This window comes from Lolium rigidum, chromosome 7 (genome assembly GCF_022539505.1).
Source record: "Lolium rigidum isolate FL_2022 chromosome 7, APGP_CSIRO_Lrig_0.1, whole genome shotgun sequence".
In the NCBI taxonomy this organism is placed as follows: domain Eukaryota; kingdom Viridiplantae; phylum Streptophyta; class Magnoliopsida; order Poales; family Poaceae; genus Lolium; species Lolium rigidum.
The window spans coordinates 43852881-43879460 of NC_061514.1; the positions used below are offsets into that span (position 1 = coordinate 43852881).

Here is a 26580-nt window from a genome sequence, read left to right on the forward strand (position 1 = left end):
GAGCACCGAAACCCCACCAAATCTTGCATGTGGACCTATGATATGTGTCAAGGTGTGGTGCAAGGTCTAATGGTGCAAAAGTAGCTCCCCTAAACCCTAAAACCTAAACTGGGGAGGCTTCGAGCACTAAAACCCCTCTAAAACCCTAAACCACGACGCCGGAGCTGCAGAACCATGCATCATAAACCCTAACCCTACCCTAAACCTATACCTAACCATAAATACTTACCTTTAACCTAAACCCTATCCCTAGCCCCTAAACCCTAGCCCTAACCCTACACCAAACCCTAACCAGTAGATCAGGCACACCCTCGATCGTGTGATAATGGCTCTAGCTGCGGGTATATGTGCCAAAGGGTCCCAATCTTGGTTCTCCATGTGTATATGTCCTAAACAAACCTAAATGAATGAAAATTTACATTGGTGCACCCTCGCGCGGAGAAATCTAGGGGGGTAGACCCGCCGGGGCACACGTTCGACTGTTTTGGGGGAGGAGGGGGAGAACGACCGCCGGAGCACCGTAACCCCACCAAACCTTGCATGTGGACCTATGATATGTGTCAAAGTGTGGTGCAAGGTCTAATGGTGCAAAAGTAGCTCCCCTAAACCCTAGACCCTAGCCCTAACCCTACGCCGAACCCTAACTAGTAGATCAGGCACACCCTCGATCGTGTGATAATGGCTCGAGATGCGGGTGTATGTGCGTAAGGGTCCCAATCTTGGTTCTCCATGTGTATATGTCCTAAAAAAACCTAAAAGAATGAAAAGTTACATTGGTGCACCCTCGCGCGGAGAAATCTAGGGGGTAGACCCGCCGGGGCACACGTTCCGCTGTTTTGGGGGAAGGAGGGGGAGAACGACCGCCGGAGCACCGGAACCCCACCAAATCGTGCATGTGGACCAATGATATGTGTCAAAGTGTGATGCGAGGTCTAATTGTGCAAAAGTAGCTCCCTGGTGTGACCTTCCTCACATTTGGGCGATAACACTTAGCAGATTTTCCGAAGCGCGTATTAATTGCTCCGAAACCCCGATATATAAGTGGGGGATGAACATGGAGAGTAATTTTGTAGTGCACATTGTCTTAATTAACACTAATAAATATTCATCAAAAAGTGAAACTAATAAAAAAATAAATATAAGTATGAGATGAAATAAAATAGAAAGAAAAAACCAATAAAATGAAGTATGGCGCACGCGCAAAGAAGGAGCCGCACGGCAAAGGCCCCTTTGCCGTGCAATTTGTCTTGCCGCACGGCAAAGGGTGCGCCACGGCAACGTCCAGACCCTTTTGCCGTGCATCCTTACTTTGCCGTGCGGTGTGCAGGATCTTTGCCGTCATGCTTTTCTTTGCCGTGCGTTCTTCTTAGGCTCGCCGTGCGAAGCTTCTTTGCCGTGCGCCATCGAAGAGTATGCCGTGCGGCTGTTCGTTGCCGTGCGCTGCGGGAAATCGTTGCCGTGCGGTACGTCTTTGCCGTGCGTCCTGCTTGCCACGCACGGCAAAGATTTCTTTGCCGTGCAGCGGCTCACGGCAATGATTGCCTGCACGGCAGCGGCAATTTTTCCTGTAGTGTATGCAAATAATAATGATACACAAAGAATAGAATTTAGTTTTTATTGGTCCGAGGTTGTATTTGTGATAGCTTCCAAATTATAGAGCTGCCACCGTAATCTCAAGACTCTCTAGGTTGCCCTCGTAATTCATTGCTCTGAACCATTAGTCAAGTATTTTCATCACCTTTTGATATTTTTGTAACATTGTATAAAAAGACACTCTTAACAAAAATGCTAATTATGCTGCGTATCAAAACATCACAATAGCGGCGGGCTGGAGGAGGTGCAGCCTGTGAATTGATTTGTATCTCATATGTGTACATAGAAGTAAGGACGTGAATTAGTTATATGATTAAAGAAGATATATCAATTAGGTGCCAATGTTGGAGCAGAGCTTCATCACGAAGGGGATAATATTAGGCGAGACTCGGACACTAGACCTAGCATCAGACTATGTTGGCATGTAAGTTGAGGAGTGGATTCAGTAGTACGCCCTTGAGACCTCACTTATGGAGATATAAAAGGGCGAGGAGATCTTTTGGCGACAATGGAGTCGCCATAATTGGCTTATGAAAGGGGACACGAACACTATATATTTCCATTCCATTGCAAATGGCAGGCGTCAGAAGTTGCCTATGGGAGGATGAACATCTCCTGGAGGATGCCACAGATATCTCCACCCATTATTTACTCCATCTAAAAGAATCTCTTCACGGCGGGAGCCCATTCAGTGGTGGCGTTAGCCGTAGAATTTTAGCCGCCGAGGGCTATGGTCTGCGTTGACAAGAATGCGGAGCTCAAGCTCCCATTTTTTCCAAAGGAGGTTGGAAGGGAAATTATGGAGATGATGGAAAATTTGTCCTCCGCCTAGATTTTCTCCTGGTTATTTTCTATCAGATATTCTAGGAGAAGATTTAGGTGATGATTATGCCGAGCAGTTCTACATTGGGACATTGGTTATATCATGCTTGAATTTTGGCGTGATTACCTTAATTCCCAAGCTTGTGGGGGGAGCGGATATATATCTGCTAATTTAATTGAATTATGGCTACCAATGTAATCCAAAGAATATTTTCAAAGGTGTGCGCAACAAGGATGGATCCGGTTAAGGAGTGCTCGATGCATCCTCGCCAATTTTCCTTCTGGAAGGGCCAGTTTATCCATGATAGGATTTTTGCACTTCATGAGATCATTCATGAGATCAAGGTGTGTTCCTCAAGCTAGATTTTCTAGGCATGGCCATTTGGATTGGGCTTTCCCTCGATTGTTCCTTCAATGGAGAGGTGTTGATGACCGGATAATTGGTTGGATCATGCAAATAGTAATGACTGAAAACACTACCAGTAGATCAGACACACCCTCGATCGTGTGATAATGGCTCGAGCTGCGGGTGTATGTGCCAAAGGGTCCCAATCTTGGTTCTCCATGTTTATATGTCCTAAACAAACCTAAAAGAATGAAAAATTACATTGGTGCACCCTCGCACGGAGAAATCTACGGGGGTAGACCCGCCGGGGCACGCATACCGCTGTTTTGGGGGGAGGAGGGGGAGAACGACCGCCGGAACACCGGAACCCCACCAAATCTTGCATGTGGACCTATGATATGTGTCAAAGTGTGGTGCAAGGTCTAATGGTGCAAAAGTAGCTCCCCTAAACCCTAAACCCAAAACTGGGGAGGCTTCGAGCACTAAAACCCCTCTAAAACCCTAAACCACGACACCGGAGCTGCAGAACCATGCATCATAAACCCTAACCCTAACCCTAAACCCTAAACCTATACCTAACCATGAATACTTACCTTTAACCTAAACCCTAGCCCTAGCCCCTAAACCCTAGTCCTAACCCTACACCTAACCCTAACCAGTAGATCAGGCACACCCTCGATCGTGTGATAATGGCTCTAGCTGCGGGTATATGTGCCAAAGGGTCCCAATATTGGTTCTCCATGTGTATATGTCCTAAATAAACCTAAAAGAATGAAAAGGTACATTGGTGCACCCTCGCGCGGAGAAATCTAGGGGGTAGACCCGCCGGGGCACGCGTTCCGCTGTTTTGGGGGAGGAGGGGAGAACGACCGCCGGAGCACCGGAACCCCACCAAATCTTGCATGTGGACCTATGATATGTGTCAAAGTGTGGTGCAAGGTCTAATGGTGCAAAAGTAGCTCCCCTAAACCCTAAACCCTAAGCCGGGGAGGCTTCGAGGACTAAAACCCCTCTAAAACCCTAAACCACGACACCGGAGTCGCAGAACCATGCATCATAAACCCTAACCCTAACCCTATACCCTAAACCTATACCTAACCATAAATACTTACCTTTAACCTAAACCCTAGCCCTAGCCCCTAAACCCTAGCCCTAACCCTACACCAAACCCTAACCAGTAGATCAGGCACACCCTCGATCGTGTGATAATGGCTCTAGCTGCGGGTATATGTGCCAAAGGGTCCCAATCTTGGTTCTCCATGTGTATATGTCCTAAACAAACCTAAAGTAATGAAAAGTTACATTGGTGCACCCTCGCGCGGAGAAATCTAGGGGGTAGACCCGCCGGGGCACACGTTCCGCTGTTTGGGGGGGGAGGAGGGGGAGAACGACCGCCGGAGCACCGGAACCCCACCAAACCTTGCATGTGGACCTATGATATGTGTCAAAGTGTGGTGTAAGGTCTAATGGTGCAAAAGTAGCTCCCCTAAACCCTAGACCCTAGCCCTAACCCTACGCCGAACCCTAACTAGTAGATCAGGCACACCCTCGATCGTGTGATAATGGCTCGAGATGCAGGTGTATGTGCGTAAGGGTCCCAATCTTGGTTCTCCATGTGTATATGTCCTAAACAAACCTAAAAGAATGAAAATGTACATTGGTGCACCCTCGCGCGGAGAAATCTAGGGGGGTAGACCCGCCGGGGCACGCGTTCCGCTGTTTTGGGGGGAGGAGGGGGAAAACGACCGCCGGAGCACCGGAACCCCACCAAGTCTTGCATGTGGACCTATGATATGTGTCAAAGTGTGGTGCAAGGTCTAATGGTGCAAAAGTAGCTCCCCTAAACCCTAAACCCTAAACTGGGGAGGCTTCGAGCACTAAAACCCCTCTAAAACCCTAAACCACGACACCGGAGCTGCAGAACCATGCATCATAAACCCTAACCCTAACCCTATACCCTAAACATAATACCTAACCATAAATAATTACCTTTAACCTAAACCCTAGCCCTACCCCCTAAACCCTGGCCCTAACCCTACGCCGAACCCTAACTAGTAGATCAGGCACACCCTCGATCGTGTGATAATGGCTCGAGATGCGGGTGTATGTGCGTAAGGGTCCCAATCTTGGTTCTCCATGTGTATATGTCCTAAAAAAACCTAAAAGAATGAAAAGTTACATTGGTGCACCCTCGCGGAGAAATCTAGGGGGTAGACCCGCCGGGGCACACGTTCCGCTGTTTTGGGGGAAGGAGGGGGAGAACGACCGCCGGAGCACCGGAACCCCACCAAATCTTGAATGTGGACCTATGATATGTGTGAAAGTGTGGTGCAAGGTATAATGGTGCAAAAGTAGCTCCCCTAAACCCTAAACCCTAAACTGGGGAGGCTTCGAGCCCTAAACCCCTCTAAAACCCTAAACCACGACACCGGAGCTGCAGAACCATGCATCATAAACCCTAACCCTAACCCTAAACCCTAAACCTATACCTAACCATAAATACTTACCTTTAACCTAAACCCTAGCCCTACCCCTAAACCCTAGCCCTAACCCTACACCTAACCCTAACCAGTAGATCAGGCACACCCTCGATCGTGTGATAATGGCTCGAGCTGCGGGTGTATGTGCCAAAGGGTCCCAATCTTGGTTCTCCATGTGTATATGTCCTAAACAAACCTAAAAGAATGAAAAATTATATTGGTGCACCCTCGCGCGGAGAAATCTACGGGGGTAGACCCGCCGGGGCACGCATACCGCTGTTTTGGGGGGAGGAGGGGGAGAACGACCGCCGGAACACCAGAACCCCACCAAATCTTGCATGTGGACCTATGATATGTGTAAAAGTGTGGTGCAAGGTCTAATGGTACAAAAGTAGCTCCCCTAAACCCTAAACCCAAAACTGGGGAGGCTTCGAGCACTAAAACCCCTCTAAAACCCTAAACCACGACACCGGAGCTGCAGAACCATGCATCATAAACCCTAACCCTAACCCTAAACCCTAAACCTATACCTAACCATGAATACTTAACTTTAACCTAAACCCTAGCCCTAGCCCCTAAACCCTAGCCCTAACCGTACACCTAACCCTAACCAGTAGATCAGGCACACCCTCGATCGTGTGATAATGGCTCTAGCTGCGGGTATATGTGCCAAAGGGTCCCAATATTGGTTCTCCATGTGTATATGTCCTAAACAAACCTAAAAGAATGAAAAGGTACATTGGTGCACCCTCGCGCGGAGAAATCTAGGGGGTAGACCCGCCGGGAGCACGCGTTCCGTTGTTTTGGGGGAGGAGGGGAGAACGACCGCCGGAGCACCGGAACCCCACCAAATCTTGCATGTGGACCTATGATATGTGTCAAAGTGTGGTGCAAGGTCTAATGGTGCAAAAGTAGCTCCCCTAAACCCTAAACCCTAAACTGGGGAGGCTTCGAGCACTAAAACCCCTCTAAAACCTTAAACCACGACACCGGAGCTGCAGAACCATGCATCATAAACCCTAACCCTACCCTAAACCTATACCTAACCATAAATACTTACCTTTAACCTAAACCCTAGCCCTAGCCCCTAAACCCTAGCCCTAACCCTACACCAAACCCTAACCAGTAGATCAGGCACACCCTCGATCGTGTGATAATGGCTCTAGGCTGCGGGTATATGTGCCAAAGGGTCCCAATCTTGGTTCTCCATGTGTATATGTCCTAAACAAACCTAAATGAATGAAAATTTACATTGGTGCACCCTCGCGCGGAGAAATCTAGGGGGGTAGACCCGCCGGGGCACACGTTCCGCTGTTTTGGGGGGAGGAGGGGGAGAACGACCGCCGGAGCACCAGAACCCCACCAAACCTTGCATGTGGACCTATGATATGTGTCAAAGTGTGGTTCAAGGTCTAATGGTGCAAAAGTAGCTCCCCTAAACCCTAGACCCTAGCCCTAACCCTACGCCGAACCCTAACTAGTAGATCAGGCACACCCTCGATCATGTGATAATGGCTCGAGATGCAGGTGTATGTGCGTAAGGGTCCCAATCTTGGTTCTTCATGTGTATATGTTCTAAAAAAACCTAAAAGAATGAAAAGTTACATTGGTGCACCCTCGCGCGGAGAAATCTAGGGGGTAGACCCGCCGGGGCACACGTTCCGCTGTTTTGGGGGAAGGAGGGGGAGAACGACCGCCGGAGCACCGGAACCCGACCAAATCGTGCATGTGGACCTATGATATGTGTCAAAGTGTGATGCGAGGTCTAATTGTGCAAAAGTAGCTCCCTGGTGTGACCTTCCTCACATTTGGGCGATAACACTTAGCAGATTTTCCGAAGCGCGTATTAATTGCTCCGAAACCCTGATATATAAGTGGGGGATGAACATGGAGAGTAATTTTGTAGTGCACATTGTCTTAATTAACACTAATAAATATTCATCAAAAAGTGAAACTAATAAAAAAATAAATATAAGTATGAGATGAAATAAAATAGAAAGAAAAAACCAATAAAATGAAGTATGGCGCACGGCAAAGAAGGAGCCGCACGGCAAAGGCCCCTTTGCCGTGCAATTTGTCTTGCCGCACGGCAAAGGGTGCGCCACGGCAACATCCAGACCCTTTTGCCGTGCATCCTTACTTTGCCGTGCGGTGTGCAGGATCTTTGCCGTCATGCTTTTCTTTGCCGTGCGTTCTTCTTAGGCTCTGCCGTGCGAAGCTTCTTTGCCGTGCGCCACTGAAGAGTATGCCGTGCGGCTGTTCATTGCCGTGCGCTGCGGGAAATCGTTGCCGTGCGGTACGTCTTTGCCGTGCGTCCTGCTTGCCACGTGATGTCTACGTTCCCCCTCCTTTCCTGTAGACAGTGTTGGGCCTCCAAGAGCAGAGGTTTGTAGAACAGCAGCAAGTTTTCCCTTAAGTGGATCACCCAAGGTTTATCGAACTCAGGGAGGAAGAGGTCAAAGATATCCCTCTCATGCAACCACCGCAACCACAAAGCAAGAAGTCTCTTGTGTCCCCAACACACCCAATATGTGCACTAGTTCGGCGAAGAGATAGTGAAATACGGGTGGTATGAATATATATGAGCAGTAGCAACGGTGCCGAGAAAATAGCTTGTCTGGCGTGTAGTTGATGGTGGTAGTATTGCAGCGAGTAGTAACACAGCGAGTATTTAGGAACAAGGCCTAGGGATTAGACTTTCACTAGTGGACACTCTCAACATTGATCACATAACAGAATAGATAAATGCATACTCTACACTTTTGTTGGATGATGAACGCATTGCGTAGGATTACACGAACCCTCAATGCCGGAGTTAACAAGCTCCATAATTTGTTCATATTTAAGTAACCTTATAGTGTAAGATAGATCAAAAGACTAAACCAAGTACTAACATAGCATGCACACTTGTCACCTTCATGCATATGTAGGAGGAATAGATCACATCAATATTATCATAGCAATAGTTAACTTCGCAATCTACAAGAGATCATGATCATAGCATAAACCAAGTACTAACACGGTGCACACACTTGTCACCTTTACACACGTGCGGGAGGAATAAAACTACTTTAATAACATTGCTAGAGTAGCACATAGATAAATTGTGATACAAACACATTGCAATCGTAAAGAGATATAAATAAGCACCTCACTATGCTATTCATCGGTGAATAAGTATTACGTGAAATATAGCCTAAGAGACCCACACGGTGCACACACTTGTCACCTTTACACACGTGGGACAAGGAGTCTCCGGAGATCACATAAGTAAAACTCACTTGACTAGCATAATGACATCTAGATTACAAGCATCATCATATGAATCTCAATCATGTAAAGCAGCTCATGAGATTATTGTATTGAAGCACATATGAGAGAGATGAACCACATAGCTACCGGTACAGCCCCGAGCCTCGATGGAGAACTACTCCCTCCTCATGGGAGCAGCAGCGGTGATGAAGATGGCGGTGGAGATGGCAGCGGTGTCGATGGAGAAGCCTTCGGGGGCAATTCCCCGCTCCGGCGGGGTGCCGGAACGAGAGACTCTGTCCCCCAGATCTTGGCTTCGCGATGGCGGCGGCTCTGGAAGGTTTCTGTGGGTTTCGTCGAACGCATCAGGGTTTTCGATCCAGGGGCTTTATATAGGCGAAGATGCGGCGCAGGAGGTCTTCTGGGGGGCCCACACTATAGGGTGGCGTGGGCCCCCCTTGGCCGCGCCGGCCTAGGGTTTGGGTGGCCTGTGCCCCCTCCCTGGTGGCTCTCGGGTGTTCTGGATGGTTCCGGGAAAAATAGGAACCTGGGCGTTGATTTCGTCCGATTCCGAGAATATTTCGTTACTAGGATTTCGAAACCAAAAACAGCGAGAAAACGAGAAGCGGCACTTCGGCATCTTGTTAATAGGTTAGTTCCGAGAAAATGCACGAATATGACATAAAGTGTGCATATAACATGTAGAAATCATCAATAATGTGGCATGGAACATAAGAAATTATCGATACGTCGGAGACGTATCAGCATCCCCAAGCTTAGTTACTGCTCGTCCCGAGCAGGTAAAACGATAACACAGATAATTTCTGGAGTGACATGCCATCATAATCTTGATCATACTATTTGTAAAGCATATGTAGTGAATGCAGCGATCAAAACAATGTATATGACATGAGTAAACAAGTGAATCGTAAAGCAAAGACTTTTGATGAATAGTACTTCAAGACAAGCATCAATAAGTCTTGCATAAGAGTTAACTCATAAAGCAATAATTTAAAGTAAAGGTATTGAAGCAACACAAAAGAAGATTAAGTTTCAGCGGTGGCTTTCAACTTTTAACATGTATATCTCATGGATATTGTCAACATAGAGTAATATAACAAGTGCAATATGCAAATATGTAGGAATCAATGCACAGTTCACACAAGTGTTTGCTTCTTGAGGTGGAGAGAAATAGGTGAACTGACTCAACAATAAAAGTAAAAGAATGGTCCTCCAAAGAGGAAAGCATCGATTGCTATATTTGTGCTAGAGCTTTTATTTTGAAAACAAGAAACAATTTTGTCAACGGTAGTAATAAAGCATATGAGTTATGTAAATTATATCCTACAAGTTGCAAGCCTCATGCATAGTATACTAATAGTGCCCGCACCTTGTCCTAATTAGCTTGGATTTACATGGATTATCATAGCATAGCACATGTTTCAACCAAGTGTCACAAAGGGGTACCTCTATGCCGCTCTGTACAAAGGTCTAAGGAGAAAGCTCGCATTGGATTTCTCGCTTTTGATTATTCTCAACTTAGACATCCATACCGGGACAACATAGACAACGGATAATGGACTCCTCTTTAATGCATAAGCATTCAACAACAAATAATATTCTCATAAGAGATTGAGGTTTGTTGTCCAAGCTGAAACTTCCACCATGGATCATGGCTTTAGTTAGCGGCCCAATGTTCTTCTCTAACAATATGCATACTCAAACCATTTGATCATGATAAATCACCCTTACTTCGGACAAGACGAACATGCATAGCAACTCACATGATATTCAACAAAGAAATAGTTGATGGCGTCCCCGGGAACATGGTTATCGCACAACAAGCAACTTAATAAGAGATAAAGTGCATAAGTACATATTCAATACCACAATAGTTTTTAAGCTATTTGTCCCATGAGCTATATATTGTAAAGGTAAATGATGGAATTTAAAGGTAGCACTCAAGCAATTTACTTTGGAATGGCGGAGAAATACCATGTAGTAGGTAGGTATGGTGGACACAAATGGCATAGTGGTTGGCTCAAGGATTTTGGATGCATGAGAAGTATTCCCTCTCGATACAAGGTTTAGGCTAGCAAGGTTATTTGAAACAAACACAAGGATGAACCGGTGCAGCAAAACTCACATAAAAGACATATTGTAAACATTATAAGACTTTACACCGTCTTCCTTGTTGTTCAAACTCAATACTAGAAATTATCTAGACCTTAGAGAGACCAATTATGCAAACCAAATTTTAGCATGCTCTATGTATTTCTTCATTAATGGGTGCAAAGCATATGATGCAAGAGCTTAAACATGAGCACAACAATTGCCAAGTATCACATTACCCAAGACATTAATAGCAATTACTACATGTATTATTTTCCAATTCCAACCATATAACAATTTAACGAAGAAGAAACTTCGCCATGAATACTAAAAGCTAAGAACACATGTGTTCATATGCAACAGCGGAGTGTGTCTCTCTCCCACACAAGCATGATGTAATCCAATTTATTCAAACACAAACAAAAATAAAAGCATACAGACGCTCCAAGTAAAGCACATAAGATGTGATGGAATAAAAATATAGTTTCAGGGGAGGAACTCGATAATGTTGTCGATGAAGAAGGGGATGCCTTGGGCATCCCCAAGCTTAAACGCTTGAGTCTTCTTGATATATGCTGGGGTGAACCACCGGGGCATCCCCAAGCTTAGAGCTTTCACTCTCCTTGATCATGTTGCATCATACTCCTCTCTTGATCCTTGAAAACTTCCTCCACACCAAACTCGAAACAACTCATTAGAGGGTTAGTGCACAATAAAAATTAACATATTCAGAGGTGACACAATCATTCTTAACACTTCTGGACATTGCATAACGCTACTGGACATTAGTGGATCAAAGAAATTCATCCAACATAGCAAAAGAGGCAATGCGAAATAAAAGGCAGAATCTGTCAAAACAGAACAGTTCGTATTGACGAATTTTAAAATGGCACCAGACTTGCTCAAATGAAAATGCTCAAATTGAATGAAAGTTGAGTACATATCTGAGGATCACTCACGTAAATTGGCATAATTTTCTGAGTTACCTACAGAGAATTTTGCCCAGATTCGTGACAGCAAGAAAACAGTTTCTGCGCAGTAATCCAAATCTAGTATTGACTTTACTATCAAAGACTTTACTTGGCACAACAAAACACAAAACTAAGATAAGGAGAGGTTGCTACAGTAGTAAACAACTTCCAAGACACAAATATAAAATAAAGTACTGTAGCAAAATAACACATGGGTTATCTCCCAAGAAGTTCTTTCTTTATAGCCATTAAGATGGGCTCAGCGAGTTTTAATGATGCACTCGCAAGAAATAGTAGTTGAAGCAAAAGAGAGCATCAAGAGGCAAATTCAAAACACCTTTAAGTCTAACATGCTTCCTATGCATAGGAATCTTGTAAATAAACAAGTTCATGAAGAGCAAAGTAACAAGCATAGGAAGATAAAACAAGTATAGCTTCAAAAATTTCAGCACATAGAGAGGTGTTTTAGTAACATGAAAATTTCTACAACCATATTTTCCTCTCTCATAATAACTTTCAGTAGTGTCATGAGCAAACTCAACAATATAACTATCACATAAAGCATTCTTATCATGAGTCTCATGCATAAAATTATTACTACTCCCAACATAAGCATAGTTATTCTTATTAATTGTAGTAGGAGCAAATTCAACAAAGTAGCTATCATTATTATTCTCATCAAGTGTAGGAGGCATAGTATTATCATCATAAAAATTACTCTCCATAGTAGGCGGCACTAAAAGACCAATATCATTATAATCATCATAAATAGGAGGCAAAGTATCATCAAAGAAAATTTTCTCCTCAATGCTTGGGGGACTAAAAATATCATGCTCATCAAAGCCAGCTTCCCCAAGCTTAGAATTTTCCATATCATTAGCAACAATGGTGTTCAAAGCGTTCATATTAATATCATTGCTACTAGCATGCAAATAAGATTCCATAGGTTTTTTAATTTTCGCATTAAACCATTCATGTCTTGACTCAGGAAATAGAATAAAAAGCTCACAGATGTTGTCCATTATGCCTTACTAGTGTAAACAAGAAACAAAAAGTTGCAATTGCAGGATCTAAAGGAAATAGCTTCGAGTACTTACAACGCCGGAAAATAGCTTAGTAGCCGAGATACGGAGTGTGAGTACCTTTTACCTTTCCTCCCCGGCAACGGCGCCAGAAAAGTGCTTGATGTCTACGTTCCCGCTCCTTTCCTGTAGACAGTGTTGGGCCTCCAAGAGCAGAGGTTTGTAGAACAGCAGCAAGTTTTCCCTTAAGTGGATCACCCAAGGTTTATCGAACTCGGGGAGGAAGAGGTCAAAGATATCCCTCTCATGCAACCCTGCAACCACAAAGCAAGAAGTCTCTTGTGTCCCCAACACACCCAATAGGTGCACTAGTTCGGCGAAGAGATAGTGAAATACGGGTGGTATGAATATATATGAGCGAGTAGCAACGGTGCCGAGAAAATAGCTTGCTGGCGTGTAGTTGATGGTGGTAGTATTGCAGCAGTAGTAACACAGCAGTATTTAGGAACAAGGCCTAGGGATTAGACTTTCACTAGTGGACACTCTCAACATTGATCACATAACAGAATAGATAAATGTATACTCTACACTTTTGTTGGATGATGAACGCATTGCGTAGGATTACACGAACCCTCAATGCCGGAGTTAACAAGCTCCACAATTTGTTCATATTTAAGTAACCTTATAGTGTAAGATAGATCAAAAGACTAAACCAAGTACTAACATAGCATGCACACTCGTCACCTTCATGCATATGTAGGAGGAATAGATCACATCAATATTATCATAGCAATAGTTAACTTCGCAATCTACAAGAGATCATGATCATAGCATAAACCAAGTACTAACACGGTGCACACACTGTCACCTTTACACACGTGCAGGAGGAATAAAACTACTTTAATAACATTGCTAGAGTAGCACATAGATAAATTGTGATACAAACACATTGCAATCGTAAAGAGATATAAATAAGCACCTCACTATGCTATTCATCAGTGAATAAGTATTCTGTGAAATATAGCCTAAGAGACCCACACGGTGCACACATTGTCACCTTTACACACGTGGGACAAGGAGTCTCCGGAGATCACATAAGTAAAACTCACTTGACTAGCATAATGACATCTAGATTACAAGCATCATCATATGAATCTCAATCATGTAAAGCAGCTCATGAGATTATTGTATTGAAGCACATATGAGAGAGATGAACCACATAGCTACCGGTACAGCCCCGAGCCTCGATGGAGAACTACTCCCTCCTCATGGGAGCGAGCAGCGGTGATGAAGATGGCGGTGGAGATGGCAGCGGTGTCGATGGAGAAGCCTTCCGGGGGCAATTCCCCGCTCCGGCGAGGTGCCGGAACGAGACTCCTGTCCCCCAGATCTTGGCTTCGCGATGGCGGCGGCTCTGGAAGGTTTCTGTGGGTTTCGTCGAACGCATCAGGGTTTTCGATCCAGGGGCTTTATATAGGCGAAGAGGCGGCGCAGGAGGGCTTCTGGGGGGCCCACACTATAGGGTGGCGTGGGCCCCCCTGGCCGCGCCGGCCTAGGGTTTGGGTGGCCTGTGCCCCCTCCCTGGTGGCTCTCGGGTGTTCTGGATGGTTCCGGGAAAAATAGGAACCTGGGCGTTGATTTCGTCCGATTCCGAGAATATTTCGTTACTAGGATTTCGAAACCAAAAACAGCAGAAAACGAGAAGCGGCACTTCGGCATCTTGTTAATAGGTTAGTTCCAGAAAATGCACGAATATGACATAAAGTGTGCATATAACATGTAGAAATCATCAATAACGTGGCATGGAACATAAGAAATTATCGATACGTCGGAGACGTATCACCACGCACGGCAAAGATTTCTTTGCCGTGCAGCGGCTCACGGCAATGATTGCCTACACGGCAGCGGCAATTTTTCCTGTAGTGTATGCAAATAATAATGATACACAAAGAATAGAATTTAGTTTTTATTGGTCCGAGGTTGTATTTGTGATAGCTTCCAAATTATAGAGCTGCCACCGTAATCTCAAGACTCTCTAGGTTGCCCTCGTAATTCATTGCTCTGAACCATTAGTCAAGTATTTTCATCACCTTTTGATATTTTTGTAACATTGTATAAAAAGACACTCTTAACAAAAATGCTAATTATGCTGCGTATCAAAACATCACAATAGCGGCGGGCTGGAGGAGGTGCAGCCTGTGAATTGATTTGTATCTCATATGTGTACATAGAAGTAAGGACGTGAATTAGTTATATGATTAAAGAAGATATATCAATTAGGTGCCAATGTTGGAGCAGAGCTTCATCACAGAAGGGGATAATATTAGGCGAGACTCGGACACTAGACCTAGCATCAGACTATGTTGGCATGTAAGTTGAGGAGTGGATTCAGTAGTACGCCCTTGAGACCTCACTTATGGAGATATAAAAGGGCGAGGAGATCTTTTGGCGACAATGGAGTCGCCATAATTGGCTTATGAAAGGGGACACGAACACTATATATTTCCATTCCATTGCAAATGGCAGGCGTCAGAAGTTGCCTATGGGAGGATGAACATCTCCTAGAGGATGCCACAGATATCTCCACCCATTATTTACTCCATCTAAAAGAATCTCTTCACGGCGGGAGCCCATTCAGTGGTGGCGTTAGCCGTAGAATTTTAGCCGCCGAGGGCTATGGTCTGCGTTGACAAGAATGCGGAGCTCAAGCTCCCATTTTTTCCAAAGGAGGTTGGAAGGGAAATTATGGAGATGATGGAAAATTTGTCCTCCGCCTAGATTTTCTCCTGGTTATTTTCTATCAGATATTCTAGGAGAAGATTTAGGTGATGATTATGCCGAGCAGTTCTACATTGGGACATTGGTTATATCATGCTTGAATTTTGGCGTGATTACCTTAATTCCCAAGCTTGTGGGGGGAGCGGATATATATCTGCTAATTTAATTGAATTATGGCTACCAATGTAATCCAAAGAATATTTTCAAAGGTGTGCGCAACAAGGATGGATCCGGTTAAGGAGTGCCTGATGCATCCCTGCCAATTTTCCTTCTGGAAGGGCCAGTTTATCCATGATAGGATTTTTGCACTTCATGAGATCATTCATGAGGTCAAGGTGTGTTCCTCAAGCTAGATTTTCTAGGCATGGCCATTTGGATTGGGCTTTCCCTCGATTGTTCCTTCAACGGAGAGGTGTTGATGACCGGATAATTGGTTGGATCATGCAAATAGTAATGACTGAAAACACTACTATCAATATAAATGGGGAAGGAGGTCCCTATTTTAGGTCATCTTATGGAGTGAGGGAGGGGGGTCCTATTTCTCCCTACTCTGTAACTCTGCAGTTGATGCCCTTGTAGATATCTTAGAGAAGGCTAAGAATTCTGGCCGCATTTTTAGTGTGTTATGGAACCTTATCCACCTCCAATATGTGGATGCAACCATGATCATGGCGGATGGGATAAAAAAAATGAAACCTTGTCTAGGAGGAACTAGACACTTTTTGATATAGTAGAAGCGGGACTTGGCGTGACAATTCCGAAATTCGTCCCTGACAGGAATCGAACTCCGGTCGTTAGGGTGCGCCACTGCGACCCTAACCACTGGGCTAAGCCCGCGTCGTCAATGGCGGATGGGATAGAACTTGAAATTATTAATCTCAAGTTCCTCCTATACTTCGAATCCTTGTCATGGCTCAAAATCAACTTCGATAAGAGTGAGGTTGTGATCATGTGGTATTCCTCTGAGGAACAACAAAGGGCAAGAGATACTATTCATTGCCGGTTATCTTTCTTCAATGTTAGTTACCTGGGGATGTCGGTCCGAGATAGTAGGATCATTATCCATGATCTAGACTAAATATTATGATGGGTTAAGTTAAAGTTCGATCCGTGTAGAGGGAGGTTTACCTCCAAAGGGAGTAAGACTGTCCTCATCGACTTATGACTTTCTAGCCTTCGCATGTACATCATTGGGTTGTATCCTTTCGTAGTGGGAGCATTGCAACTTCTTAAAGGAGCTTCCATGCTTCTCCCGGCATATGTGCAATGGACAATGAAAGTCAACATCGTAAAATGTGTTGATTTGTGCGGGATCTTGGGGGCATATGTATCTTGGCATCACAACACATATGTGTGGACCTAATGCTAAGATAGGTCTGGCAGATCCTTAATGGTGAAGGGGGTTTGTGCCTACAAGTTGTAAAAGAAAATACCTCCCGGGGCGCCCGCTCATGGCGTGTGACCATCGGGAGGGTTCTCGATTTCGGAGATCCATCCAAGACATAAAGCATGAGATTAGACTAGGGATTAGCCACTCCATAGGAAATGGATAGGGTACCATGTGTTCTAGCTTGACTAATGGATTGTTAGGCAACCCTTACGGGTTGATTTGGGAAATTTTGCGATTTTCTCAGATCCGATTCTTCGGGTGGTCGCAGTGGCCCATAATGGAATGTGAGATATTCTGGTCCGATGGACATTAGGTCCAGAGGAAACTACAACTTGTAATGTGCTACGTGCCAGCCTTCCACAGTCACGGTCGGACGCTCCAAATATTGTGTCGTTTTACCTATCCCCCTCGGGGATATTTACCACACGTATGCATGCCGGGCCATATTAAGAGTGTCCTCCCCATGAATTGTACACCCCCTCTGTGTGGTCTCAAGGGTCCTATTTAGAGCACATTTGCCTTAGTTTTAAAAATAAGATCTTTCATGTGGAGGTTTCTTCGGGATTGATTACCTTCAGGTGTTGAGGTCTCGAAGCGACACATGCTAGGTAATGGTACGTGTTCTTTTTGTGTGGTCCCAGAGTCTATGACCAACATCATGTTTAACTATCCCGCTGAAGATACCAATTAAACCAAGCCTCTGCAACAACACAATACCCTACTGGCAATACAGATGCACACAACCAAAAAAAGAATTAAAAGTCCTGCTATGGCGATCACTTCCTTGTAGCAGCAGACCAAACACCAGCAAGACATCACCAAAAATTCATCTTCTCTAAAAGCAACACCTACAAGAAGGGAACAATGCACAAGCGCTGTTATCGCACTGATCATAGATCATAGGTTTTCACCCTGAAAAAAGTATGCGCTCTCAAAACAATGCCTTCAACAAGATCATTGCCAATCACAACCAATTGAGGCAGACTCAGAACTTCTCTTGTGTTATCACTCCCACTTGCCGACACCGTTGCTCCAAGTCACGAATCACCAAGCCAACCCTCATCTCTACCAGGACTCGAACCACCATTACTAGTCCTCAAATCTGCCATTCTCCACCACTGCCATCATCATCGAACTAAAGACATGTTCCGGGATGGCAACAGACTGCATCGCTCCCTCTGAAACCAAAACGGTCAGAAAAAACACGGTAGCACACGACATAATCCCATCAGATCCGGTAATCTCTAGGAATGAGTCGCCCAGTGCAATTCATAGGCGGAGCCTTCCAAAACATGACACTTCGGCCAGATCAATGAATACATTGCGTAAGCATATCTTCTTCTTTGCTTGAGAGGGACCCTAGGACAAGTTCCTAGGAGAGAAAGCTAACCATACTGATAGGAGGAGGTTCCTCTTATGATTAGTGTCCATAGTGATGCCTGGACTTTATGGACTATTGTCATAACAAGATGGTTATCGAGCGTACATTTTTAAAACAACAGTCTGACTGTTCAAATTCTTGTTCTTTTTGTAGCAGCGGTACCAACTCTATAGGCAACGGTATAGGGGCCAGCTAGACGACATGCTACAGGATCTTCTACTGGCGGGTCGCCATTTATGTACTCAGTCTAGCCTTTGAATTGCTCTATAGTGTGAAGTTGTACGTTGCCTTCTTTTTCGTCAATTGGGGATGCTTGTGTTGGTGTCCCAGCAGACTTTATTTTTTTATTTTTGACTTTCATTTGAACTATGTATGAATGTGGTTGTTTTATTTACAAAGCGGGGAAAATGTATATTTCGAGGAGGAAATACATTAGTAAGGTGAATCAGCATAGATACCCTTTCATACATGGAAGAACATATATGGATGGAAAATTACAGACACTTAAGCCCCATGATCGTCATTCCGTGCTTTTTCTAGAAAAGGTGCATCATTTCCAAACGACAACACTTGTAGGAAAAAGAGGCATCATTAATACTAAGATGCTTCATGCCTTGTTAAGCAAGTAGTTCTTGTGATCTAAGTTGTATGGTTGTCTAGTACAGGATGTCTTGATGGATGCGTGGATGTTGCACCATTGATTAGGTCATTGGAGCCTTAATGTGGAACTTGCCTTGGGAGTACATGACCTTAAGTCATAAGAACACGGGCTGACCCATATCAACGATAACATAGACCCTGAAGATGAATCTGTGATAATTTCGTTTGTTTTCTCACAAAAAGTATAATGGGTAGTAATCAATTTGTTCAGAAAGCGCACCTAAGTACAAATTGCAATTCCCTGCAAGTACCTGTATATAAACCTGAAGATGGCACAAATTAAGAGCTTGTACACTCTGAACTCTGTTCACCCATTTGTCCTCCGGTCACAGCTACAATGTGAGTACATGGTGCGGCGGCAGGTGGGGAAAACCCTAGCACCGTGTCGGAGCTATAGGATGGCGGTTGCGGAGGCGATGGCCGACGACGGCCGCTCAAGGTGGCGTGGGAGCTCTGTGGGAGCTCTGGGGGACAGGATCACCGATGCACCTCCTGCTGGCCGTGTTCATTTCTCTCTCTTTATTTCTCTCTCTTTGACAATTGGAACGCTGTCATTTCATTAAACTTGAACAGTAGAGTCATCGAAGTACTACTGAGCCCTGCTTACATCGCCAACACTCATGGTTCCAGGTGGCGGCGGTGCACTCGGGCGGGGGGCCGTGGGGGAACCGGTTCCAGGTGTCGGCGCAGTAGTTATAGATCGTGTGGTTCTTCTGCACCCACTGGAGGCGGGCCTTCGCCATGGTGTCGAGCTCCTGGTGCATCCACGCGCCGTTGGACCTAGCGCACGCAGCCACATCCTGGGACGTGCACCCGCTCGCTGCGAACCCCTTGTACGACGCCACGAACGGCGCCCGCGACCAGTCCGTCTTGATGCGCCCATCCTCGGTTGCCCATGCCTCCGCGTCCCACAGGCTCGCGTACACCCTCATCGGCTGCCGCGTCGGGAACGGCACCCCCGTCCTGGCCGCCTGGTTCCGGTGCTCCCGTATCGGCGTCCCGTCCACGTAGAACCTGGAAGCATAGGGATAGTAAGCTGTATCAGATTCTACGTTGAGAAGACGATGTACACACACATGATAGGAAAAACTCATCTGCCTCCCTACTTACAGGATATGGGTGGGGTTCCAGACAATGGATCAGGTGTGGAAATCCATGGTGGGGTCGAACCACATGCGGAACTGCTGCTCCCGGTTGCCCTGCCCCTGGCTGAAGACATTGGTCTGCACCGTGTAGGGCTGGCCGCTCGCGTTCCCCAGGAACTCGAAGTCGACCTCGTCGTGGTGCGCCCCCTGCGGCGGCGACGTAAGCTGCACATACATATGATGAACACGAGTCAGTACATGCGCCGATGCGCGCCCCATGTATGTTCGCAACGCTTGCTCGTGTGCCTGCCCTCGTGCTTACATAGAAAGCCGTGACAGTGCCGGCGGAGTTGCCGGGGACGAGCTTGATCTTCATGTCGAAGCGGCCGAACAGGTACTATCCTTGGAGCGGAACCCGGAGCCGGAAGCCTTGTCCATGGACAGCGTCAGGAGGTTGCCACCGTCGAGGATCTTCGCGCGCCCATCACCAAACGTGATGTCCACGTCCTGGTAGAAATTGCCGCCGCGGGCCACCCCGGCAACCAGCAGCACAGAGCACAGAATCAGCACGAATGTTCGCTTTGGATTGGACGTCATCGTCGATCGGCTGCACTGATCTATACTACGTACGTACTTGTTTTGCTGTGATTGTGTGTAGCCAACAAGGTGCAAGTTGTGGTTTTATAAGCCAACGACATCCTCTGATTCCTTCAGCGCTTATCTCCTCATTAAAGGTAGTGCTTAATTGTTAGCTAGAAGTAATTAATTGGGAGTGATTTACAACCAATCATATAGAGTATCACCAAAACAATTGTTATATTGATTGCTCTCAGACTTTTAGATTACTAGTACAAATGCCCGTGCGTTGCCACGGGGCTCAAAGTATCTTTGATTGCCACATTATATAAAAATAATGTACGTGAAGATATCCGAGCTACTGTAGGAGAGCCGCCAGCGGCAAGGCGAGCTGGCAACCCAGCTGATCTCTTCAACTCAAATCATCTCATGTTGATGTTGTCTTGGGAATGTTCGCTGTCCAAAACCAAGTTCTTCGCGTGGCTGCTCGTCCAGTCGCAGGTGCACACTCGTGACATAGAAGTTAAACATTCCAATGAAATAAATAAAATGCTAGGACATAAAAGTTCTTAAAATTACACAATCACCTATCAAACGAAAGAAAATATGGAAAATTAGACGAGTCTTCAGAAAAAGAAATATCTCCTGAACTTTATACAATTGTAGATATTACAATGGATGATAAGCTATTTATCTAAATTCTCAAACTACAAAAAATGTACATATATAGTAAATAGTTGATGTACATCATCGGAGATGCATGGCTGACTAATTATCATAGTTCAGCTTCTGTGAAAATTGTAGCTAATGAAGCTCGTCAAAATGAGAACCTCCAAATCTCGAAGCTTGATACATGAATAGTAGGCATCAATAATTGATATTCAGCACCAAAATCTCTAAGATTGAACTTATCACTAAATAAATCAGGTAACTATCTGTTTGCACCAGAATATCATGCTTCAAAATGACATAATCAATGAATCTATACCTTAATAATAAAGGAGCTAAGCTTTCTGCCAAAATTTTCTTCTAACATTTTATTTTCCGATTTTACCCTTCCACCATATTACATAATACGGCAAAATAACATGATACCGGTTTGTTTTTCCGAAAGGGCCTTCCAATCCCCGGCCACCCATCGATTTCCGGCGAGCAGAGGAACCATCCGTCTGACTTTGTTTTTCCAATTTTACCCCTGGTTGCTACGCTAGGTTAGGAAATACTTACTCGATTTGCCACCGCCAAGTGAAAACGATTCGTTGCGTTCACGGGTTCGCACCGGTCCGCTTGTTCAGATGGCATGCTGGGCCATTCCTTTAGGCGTTGTTCCTTTGTCACGCTGGGCCAGTCTAATGTCTAACGCTGATGGGCCGCTGCCCTACTGAATCTTCTTACTCATAACCTGGCTCTGCCAATGAAATACAAAGCCAAACAAAGCAGCCTATAAGGAATAACAGGAGCCTAGGACGATGCTCATCGGGAGATATGGGGAGAGGGTAACAGAGAAAAACAGGCCGACGCTCTAAAAGAGAGAAAGGAAAGCTCGGATGTGATGGAGATCTGGGAGGCTCTGGTGCCCGAGGCCTGCCAGCCGCCTGATGAAGCCCCTCCTCGAGGTGGACGGCTTGAGGACGGCGCACGACACATGGCCTTGCTCCTCCCAATGGAGGACGCTGCTCCAAACCTATGCCTGGGAAAATCAGATGTGATATCCGCGGAGAGGATGACGACGGAGAGAGCCTTATCTCCTTTGTCAGTTTTTCTATTTAGGCCGTCCATCTATTTCATTGATGCAAATGACCCTGCATTTTTCTACTGAGCCATTCTACTGAGCCATTGGATGGAAAAATAACATCATACTGGTTTGTTTTTTCCGAAAGGGCCTTCCAGTCCCCGATCACCCATCGATTTCCGACGAGCAGCGGAACCATCCGTTCGACATTGTTTTTTCCAATTTCACCCTTGGTTGCTATGCTAGGTTACGAAATAATTACTCGATGTGCCACCGCCAAGTTAAAACGACTCGTTGTGTTCACGGTTTGCTCCGGTCCGCTTGTTCAGATGGCACGCTGGGCCATTCCTTTAGGAATTGTTCCTTTGTCACGCTGGATCAGAATGATCTTGACGTTCAGCGAGAGGAACAAATGGAGAAAAATTTATAAACATTAAGCTTCACCAATCAACCATAGCACATCTTAAGCACCTTGGCAGTGAGTCACCCAAGAAAATGCTTGAACCAACATGTAACAAATAACAACCACAGTTTGGTATCGTATAAACTGATTTGTCTTGCAATTTAAAACAATTAAATTATGGTAGTTGTGTATCTTAGCAACTGACTCCGAATGTAGTACTTTTATGACCTTTCATCCATATATTTTGCAACCCAAAAAAAATATTCTAAAATGAAGCCAATGAAATGAGGCTTAAGAATAAGGTACAAGAGAGATGAAATAGCAAGGACCAGAATTACCTCAGCATTTGCATTTGTTGGACTCCCCTCAGTTCCACTAATCTGTTGATCTGCTGCTCTCTCATCTTCATGTCATTCGTGAAACAAGGCACTAACTGAAATATAATCAATAAAGAGTACTCAGTAGTAATGCAGTGACTTCATCATTTCCTAGTACATGACTAACATGACGGTGTAATGAACTGAAATATGCAAAAAGGGGTGCTGTTAGAACGAGTTACATGAGAAAATCATATATAATGCAAGAAAATAAAATGGAATATAGTCTGAATAAATATCCTATTTAACTTCAGAAACCATAATAAAACAATGGAGATTCAACTTCTAGTTATCTGTAACACAAATTCTTTCAAGCATGTCAAATGATCTCTGGATGACTTTTAGTTTTAAGGATCTTACTTTTGCTTTCATAAATTATAAAGTAGAGGCGACATCAAGATCAAGCAACCTCCCTTAACTGTCCATGTTTCCGTTCAAATCCTTTTTGTTTATCTCCAGCGGCTCATTTTCATTTTCTAGGGACTTGACCTCTGTGCAATAAAAAAACAATTACAACGACTGTCAGACAGTAATCAAATTCAAGGGGAAGAATCGAGAATTCACTAATGTTGCATCGTGGACAAAAACAATGTTGCTTATGTCTAATCAGGTTGCTAAAATCAGGATAAACTATCATATGATTCCTCAAATCAAATTATGAGACAAATCAGCTTAGGTTAGATGGCATCAAACACTGCTGATGCAAACAACACAGGGAAAAATAATGGGATGTTGTATTAAAAAACAAAACCTCCTAAGAATGAAATAGATATGCAGGTCTTCACTAATCAAACCTAAATCTGAGCTAGGTTTCAGGAAAGCTCTAATTTAATTTACAGAAGCTCAATATCCACCTTGACATCCGAGCCTTTAAGTTGAGTCCGTATGTGACAGCAAGCCCAGCAAGCCATACCTATATCAAATGGAAACCTTGTTTAGACGGATAAGCATATTTGTTGAATTAAAAGATGCAAGTTCTCTAATGCACCCAATAAGTGAACGATTGGGTGAAGCAAGATCATAAAATAATTAGAATGGCATTGTGAGATAGCAGATAATACATACTTCTTTACCGAAAAAGATAATACATACTTGGTTCAATCGATCCAGGAGGAAAGCTCACGAGTACTGCCATGCAAAAAGCAAACACAAAAGTTGAGAGCAATTCCGTTCGCAGGCAGAGCCATTCAATAGCTGCAAGGCTGGAAAATAAAGGCCAAGAAAAACAATCCAGGAGGTACAGATTCCGTAGTAGTCGTGCTTGCCTCCGCTGCACATTTACAACAACATCCCTGCCACTCTTGGGGAACACCTCCTTTGTCACCCAATGATTCATCTTCTTCGTACAATCCGCACGCTTGGTCCCCACCTTGTCAGCGGGGAAGTGGGTAATAAGGAGGAGCACTCGGATAGCATATGCTAGCATGCAACCTACAATATCAAACATAAAAACATCAGGCGTGAGAATTTCTGCTGGTACCCGAAGCTGTTGCTTGGGTAGAACCGCTTTTCGACAGAGTAAGAGGTCGATCAGTATGAAAATGAACAACATGTAAGCATTTATTTTTCTGTATGTGTTGAAAATGTACGCAGAAACAAAATAGTGTGGACATAATTTTGTCATTCAGCTATAGCAGAGTTCAGAAGCTAACCTCAATAGGTGCTAATGTCTCCAACATTGTCCATTGATTTGACCTCATGTACCCACGCTGTTTCATCTCATCAGCAATTTGTAGCCGAAGGAACCTTCTGGCAGTACCTTGCATAAGTTGTCGAAAGTACAAATCTCATCGAACATCACAGATGTGTGAGGCATATCAGTACGGGAAGGAGATTGGTACAGGAGGCCATACCTTGTGACGACGTAAACGAGGGTCTTGATGTAGTTGTCGATGATCGGGGACGCCGGGGTTGCCAGTGCTCTAATTTCACCCGTCCATGGTCAAGAGGGGAAAGGAGAGTGCATCAGTCGCCGAGGTCCCGGGGCTGCGAGACGGATAAGGAGCTTTAACGGCGGAGAGGGGAACGATGTGGGGGGCAGGAGATGAGGGAGGAGGAACCGTTTCGGTGGCTGCATCACCGCAACACGATGGGAAGGGCTGGCGGCGGCAAACCCTAGCGCTGTTGGTCGCCTCTCTTTCTTCTTTCTCGTGGCGTGGGTTTTCCAGGTACGTGCGATACGCGATGGTGCTGAGTTGGGCCCAACTGCCTGTAGGATAACGTTGCATAGAAAACAAAAATTTTCCTACCGCGAACACGAAATCCAAGCCAAGATGCAATCTAGAAGACGGTAGCAACGAGGGGATTATCGAATCTCACCCTTGAAGAGATTCCAAAGCCTACAAGATGAGGCTCTTGTTGCTGCGGTAGATGTTCACTTGCCGCTTGCAAAAGCGCGTAGAAGATCTTGATCACGATCGGTTCCGGCGCCACGAACGGGCAGCACCTCCGTACTCGGTCACACGTTCGGTTGTTGATGAAGACGACGTCCACCTCCCCGTTCCGGCGGGCAGCGGAAGTAGTAGTTCCTCTTGAATCCGACAGACACGACGGCGTGGTGTCGGTGGTGGTGGAGAAGTCCGGCGGAGCTTCGCTAAGCGTGCGGGACGTGGTGGAGGAGAGAGGCCGCTAGGGTTTGGGGAGAGGGGGCGCCGGCCACTAAGGGGTGCGGCCACCTTGGTGGTTCTTGGGTGGCCGGCCCCCTCCCCTTGGCCCCTCATTATATAGGTGGATCCCCAAGAGTTGGTCTCCAAGTCTTCGAATAAGACCCGAACCAAAAACCTTCCATATGGTGGGGAAACCTAGCCAAGATAGGACTCCCACTAGAGGTGGGAGTTCCACCTCCCATATGGGGGGTTGGCCGGCCCCTAAGGGGAGTCCACTTGGGACTCCTCCCCCACTAGGGCTGGCCGGCCATGGAGGTGGAGTCCCATGTGGACTCCACCTTCCTTGGTGGTTTCTTCCGGACTTTTCTAGAACCTTCTAGAACCTTCCATAGAACCTTCCGCGTCAATTTTATTCACATAAAATGACATCCTATATATGAATCTTATTCTCCGGACCATTCCGGAACTCCTCGTGATGTCCAGGATCTCATCCGGGACTTCGAACAAATATTCGAACTCCATTCCATATTCAAGTTCTACCATTTCAACATCCAACTTTAAGTGTGTCACCCTACGGTTCGCGAACTATGCGGACATGGTTGAGTACTCACTTCGACCAATAACCAATAGCGGGATCTGGAGATCCATAATGGCTCCCACATATTCAACGATGACTTTAGTGATCGAATGAACCATTCACATACGATACCAATTCCCTTTGTCATGCGATATTTTACTTGTCCAAGGTTTGATCTTCGGTATCACTCTATACCTTGTTCAACCTCGTCTCCTGACAAGTACTCTTTACTCGTACCGTGGTATGTGGTCTCTTATGAACTTATTCATATGCTTGCAAGACATTTAGACGACATTCCACCGAGAGGGCCCGAGTATATCTATCCGTCATCGGGATGTACAAATCCCACTCGTTGATCCATATGCCTCAACTCATACTTTCCGGATACTTAATCCCACCTTTATAACCACCCATTTA

The 26580-nt window shown here is 45.2% G+C and overlaps 1 pseudogene; it reads right to left on the minus strand.

The window, feature by feature from the left end:
- Window positions 1-19385: 19385 nt before the first annotated feature.
- On the minus strand, window positions 19386-20489 carry LOC124671242 (annotated as a pseudogene).
- Window positions 20490-26580: the final 6091 nt, after the last annotated feature.